Genomic DNA, 6,097 nt, shown 5'->3' with positions numbered 1-6,097 from the left:
ACCAGATTATTGTTGTTGAGTCAAAAGGAATCTGACATTGTGTATATATGTATCAATGTGGTTCTGCGTATTTCGTTACTGGGATGTTTATTTTTTCACATGCACACACTTTCCTACCCAACCCTCTTTCTGTGTTGGTATACGCTGTAGTGTTTCTGCAAGATATTGGTTCATTATTTCTGACTCTTATGACATTCATTCTTATTACTTGCCCTTAAGGACCTGTTTCCAGTCATTGCTGGAGCTGGAACCAGGGAAGAATAACACACACGAAATGATTTCTGGTTTTAATTTTAATGGCAACTGCAGTCTCTTTCCCTATTCAATTATTTTTCTTGGAAACAATTCTGGAGTGCCTAGTTTCAGGGGAAACCTTCATTAAATAAACATAATATCAAGTCTGTATTAATGTGATGGGATGGCATTTAGTACAATCAAATCTTGTTACTATGACTTGGATAAAGCAATGGATAAAGAAAGGAATTCAAATTCATGATTATAAGTTACATGGAGGAAGGAATGTGATTTTGTGTAAACATATAAAGCTTTGTCTATGCATATATCAACATTCACACAGGGCATGCTATAGGGAAAATGAGATCCCTTAAATGTGCTCATTCACTCAGTCAACCAACATAAGGGAATGATCTGATCAAGATGATTCTATGTGGCTGGGTATGGCAGGGGAGCAGCTGCAGATGGGGCCAGGTTATAAAAAGTTAGCCAATGCCACAAGCTATAAAGTACTCCTCTTCCACTCCACTAAGCACTTGTTTGAGTATCTGTTATGTACCAGACACTGAGAAGACTGCAGCAATGGGAAGGCAAAGAGTCTGCCCTCCTGAAAGTTATATTCTAATGGAGAACATGCATTAAGCAAATAAACAAGATAATGATGGGTAGTGATTACTGTTACAGAGGAAATTCATAGAAACACATAACAAAAACTGCCATATTGGGGAAGGAGAATGTTGGGAGAAGGGGTTCTTTTGGATACAGTGGTTATTGTCGGCCTCTCTAAGAGGAGACATCTATACTGAGATGAAAGAAGAGGAAGAGCCAGCCATGAGAAGTGTGCAGAGAAGACTATTCCATGCAGAGAGAACAGTAAGTGCAAAGGCAAAGACTGGCCATGTTGGAGGGATGGAAGAGGGCTCAGGTTGGCTAGAATATGGAGAGCCAAGGGGGCATGGGTATACAATGAGATTGAATTCACATATGGATGCCTAGGCCAAGGTGAAGTGTTGAGTTTTAAACAGGACTTGTATCAGCCCATCCTGGCTGCTGGGAGGAGAGAGGATTGTGAAGGAGCTGGGAGGAGAAAAGCAGAGAGAGCCCTTAGGAGACAACTGTAGTCATCCAAACAAAGAGATAGGGACTGGAGCCAGTTAGTAGCAGATGAGATGGAGCACAGTGACTAAGACACATGACATGGAACACCAAAGAGCCTGCTTATTTATTGGCTGTAATAGATGAGGAAAAGAGAACACATAAACATGGCTCCTGGGTCTATTATGGCCATTTCAATTACTTTCAGCTGAGGCAAAACAGATACCCTTCTAGAATAATTTGCATTTCATGGTGAGCCCTGTGACTTTTTCCTTACAGAAAGAAAGTGATCTGCAAATGGTTATAATACACAGCTTAAGAGGCCGAAGTCATCGTTTAACTGTGTGAGCTTAGGCTCAACGCTGCCCTTCTCAGAGCCTCAGAACCACCTTGACTGACCTCCAAAATCCCTTGGAGGTGATGAGTTCTTCATTGGTGCACAAATAGCCATTCCCTTGTTAGAAGTAGGATCGTACAACTGGGAAACTGAACCAAACACAACAATGGTGGAGTGCGTTCCTCCCTCATTACCCTGTGATCTCCAAAGAATCTCCTCATAGGTGCTCTTCTTATAGTTTATCTTTGCACCTTAATGTCAGCACCGCAGCAAGTCCATGGCAGGGAAGGGGCAGCCCAAAATACATCCACCAGAGGGCAGCATAGAGCTGTGCTTGCCCAGATCAGCCCCTGAGGTCATCAGCCCCTGCTGTGCGAGCCTGCAGATCTACCTGCTTCTGAAGAGCAGAGTTGGGGTCTGGAATCACTGCTGCTGAAGCAAACCTTTTGGCCAGGGTGCTGAGAAGAGCATGAGAATGTCATTGCTACAAACAATGACAAACCCTAAATCCAACTGAAGCTTGCACAGTCCAAAAAATAGATAAAATCGTATTTTTATCTTTAGCTATCTTACATGGAGTGCTATGTACCTGGCACTGACAGATGGGTATATGCATTATCTCACTTATGCTTTACATAAACCCTATGTGCTGCATCCTGTTTTTTATTCCTACTTTACAGATGAGGAGACAAGTTACTGAAGATCAGTGATGGGGCAGTTTTCTCTAACTCTAAAAGTCTGTTTCACTATAAAACCTTCCCCTCCAGGCTGTATACATCTGCTTGTTATTTTTCTAGAGTTCAGCTGACTGCTCTGTGGATAGAAAGGAAGTATTATATAAGGATTATATAGGATTTGGCTCTTGCCCTTGAAGTACATACACTTTCAGAATGGAGATAACAACTTAAGTATCATACAAACAATTGTATATAATCCGGAGCTTAACGGTTTGGTTAAACTATGTCCTCACTATTCTCCAATCTCAAGTGTTTTCCCACTAGTACTACACAATTGCTATAAACAGAGTCATTTTCATGAGAAGTGGTGTGCTGTAGTCACACATTCAATCATTCATTCATTTGCTCTCCAAATATTTAATGAATATCTCTGACTATGACAGACACTGGATATCACACAGAAACATACTTCATCCCTGCCCTTGAGGGGATTATAATTTAGTTTGGGATGCTGACAAATAGACAATAGCAAGTAAACCAACAAATACATGTGGGATTATAATTATACATGCCATCAAAAGGGTCCAGTGGTTAGCTATTATCCCTAGTGACGTCAGCTCTTGGACCAACAATTTCCTGCTCTTGATTCCCATGATCTCCTTCTCTATTCCAGCCACCAGGCAACTCTGCCTCGAGCAGGTCTTCTCTTCTGTGATCTGGACCTTTCCGAATTGCCTCTGTGATTGCAATCTCATGGACACATGTCTCTCACACTCCTTTGGATTCCAGCCAGCCTTTCCTCCGCCCTCAGTGTGTAATCCCTCTTTCTGTATTCTCTTGTCCACTCAGAACTCCATGGCAGGTCAATTCAGCCATACCCTTGTTCCTTCTCTAAAATCCCCCGACCTTCCATGATGCTCATCCTGACCAATCCTGAGTCTACCTAGCACTCTGCTCTCTCTTCCCCAGCACCGCCCTGACCTTCTGCCCACTCATCCTCTCTGACCAAACCTCAAAGCTCCTCTGCATGCTTTATTCTCCATGGGCCCCATGTCAGGCCTTTTCTACTCCCCTCAATCCCAAATGTACTAAATGCAGATTGTAGTAAATGTCAGCAAACATGTGTACATCCTCAGCTTCCTTTGTCTTTACCTCAGAATCTGTGCCCATTTGTCTTTTGCTCTCCAAGCAGAATAGGGAGTTTCTGGCTCCTGCAAGCACTTCATGATAAGGCACAATGGTGCTTGAGAAGAATCTTGTAGAGGCACTCCATTCATTCCTTCATGCACGCCTACCTTTCCTACTGCATTCCACAGCTGTGTATTGACCACCTACTATTTTCCAGCATTACAATTAGCACAGGAGATACCCCATAGCAGCCTAGGATCAGGAAGGAGCAGGTCAACTATACTGGAACATTATTGGAGAAATGGGGTGTCCTGGTACAAGGTCAGGTGGGGGTTGGGGGATGTGTGCGGAAGACCTGCTCTGCACAACACCAGAGGCTGTATTAACATTCTGAGCTTATTCTAAAAGAGAAGAAAACCAGAAGAGTGACCTGATCTGATTTGCAGTTTCCAAAGGACCACTGTGATTGCAGTGTGGGAACAGATTAGAGAGGGCCTGAGTGGAAATAGAATGGAGGGAACGATGGAAAGCTGGTGCAGTAACCTGGATGAGAAGGATGGCTTCCTGTGCACAAAATCGCCGCTGTTGAACATTCCGGCAGCCCTTGGACTCTGTGCCTCTGTGATTCCTTGCAAGTGCCCCAAGGCTCTGGCCGTGCTCTCCCTCCCCTAATTTATCTCACGCAGAGTCTTGTGCCCCGTCCTGTACGCTACGCTCTAAATGACAAGAACCTCTCTCTGTTCTCTGAACAGTTGGGCACTTTCCCTCCTCCAGGCCTTTGCTCATGCTGTTCTCTCAACCTGAATGGCCCTTGCTTCTCTCAGTCTGCTCCTATGTTCAACCCCTTTACAAATGCTCATTCATTACATGAAGAGAATGAAGCTAGTTCTCCTTGCAAATTTGTTTATAATTTATTATATCACGATTACATTTTGGCTTGCATTTTAGTTAGTTCCTTCCTGCTGTCCCCTAAATTGGGAGTTTTGTGGGAAAGGGAACATATTTTATTAGTATTTTTATTATCTCCTTCAAACCCATACTACCTTGCACAGTGGGATATTTTAGTGGGTGTTAAATGCTCCCTGTATGAAATTGCAAAGAATCCAACCCAATCCAATCCAATCCAGTTCATTTCAGTTCAGTTCAATTCAATTCAATTCAATTCAATTCAATTCAATTCAATTCAATGCCTTGTGTACTGGTTATTTCCTTTATAGGTAGTAAGCCCTTTAAGATTAGGCACTTTACTATGTTTCTTTGTGTCCTACCTGGCTCATATGGTAGGCACTTGAAAAATGCTTATTGATTGCTTTACTTAAAGATACTCCTTGGTAGTGGAAGTGTTAAGTTGCCCTTGGACTCTTATTTCTTTTTATTTCATAGATACCAGTAACTACTTTTTATGTCAAATATGGTATGTGTAAGCTTGAAAGTTGTAATTCCATACAATTAAATGGCCAAAAAATGTAATACAAACTCTTAAATAGTTGATAAATGGATTTAGGCAGCTGTATATAAAGACATAAATGTATTATTCTTGGCAGGCTTGGCTTCATGAGGGCAAAAGAAAAAGTTGTGACTGATGGGGACTAGGGCAATGGTCGTATGACTTTAGAGACCACAAATAACCTCCCTTCAATATCTATTTCACCAAACGGAGGCCTCCCATGCTGCTCTCAGCCAAAAGTGCCCTTTGTTTTATCCTAAATGCTGTTTAAGACGTCATCTGTAACTCTAGAGGGTCTATTACATTGAATTAATTGGTATTGCATTCAAAGGACTTCCAATCTGCCCAGGACCCTTTACCAAACTAATCTTTAAGCTTCACACTGCTCACTTCTTATGTAATGGAAATGTCCTTGTGAAAGTCACCATTTTTTTTTATTGTGGTAAACTATGCATAACATAAAATTTCCCATTTTAATTATGTTTAAGAATACAGATGAGTGGCATTCTTATGCAACCATCACCTTCATCCATCTCCAGAAGTTTTTCATCACTGCAAACTGAAATTCTGTACTCAACCATACCTATTTTTATTTTTTTAATTTAAAATGGTGTCTTCTAATGATAGGAAGTTAAAACAATACCAATGTGTAAGTCCTACTCACCATTCCATACCCACCTTCTGCTGTTAACAGTTTGTTGTGTATTCATCTGCATCTTCTATTTTTTTGAGATAGAATTTCACTCTGTTGCCCAGGCTGGAGTGCAGTGGCGCGATCTCGGCTCACTGCTACGAACTCCGCCTCCCAGGTTCTGGCCATTCTCCTGCCTCAGTCTCCCAAGTAGCTGGGACTACAGGTGCCCACCACTATGCCCGGCTAATTTTTTGTATTTTCAGTAGAGATGGGGTTTCACCATGTTAGCCAGGATGGTCTCGATCTCCTGACCTCATGATCTGCCCACCTCAGCCTCCCATCTGCATCTTTTATTGTGTGCATAAAACACATATATAAGTCCATAAAAATGTATTGTTTTCTTTTATGAAAATTGAATCATAAATGAAAAATGCTGTTTTCATTTAATCAGGTAGTATGAACATTTTTCCCATGTTCTAACATACAGGTATACTCTGCTCCTTTTGTTGTCCACAGAGTGTCCCATAGTATGATTGAATGTACTA

Source organism: Macaca fascicularis, chromosome 6 (genome assembly GCF_037993035.2).
Source record: "Macaca fascicularis isolate 582-1 chromosome 6, T2T-MFA8v1.1".
NCBI classification, from domain to species: Eukaryota; Metazoa; Chordata; class Mammalia; order Primates; family Cercopithecidae; genus Macaca; species Macaca fascicularis.
Note: the sequence above shows the minus strand (reverse complement) of the source record.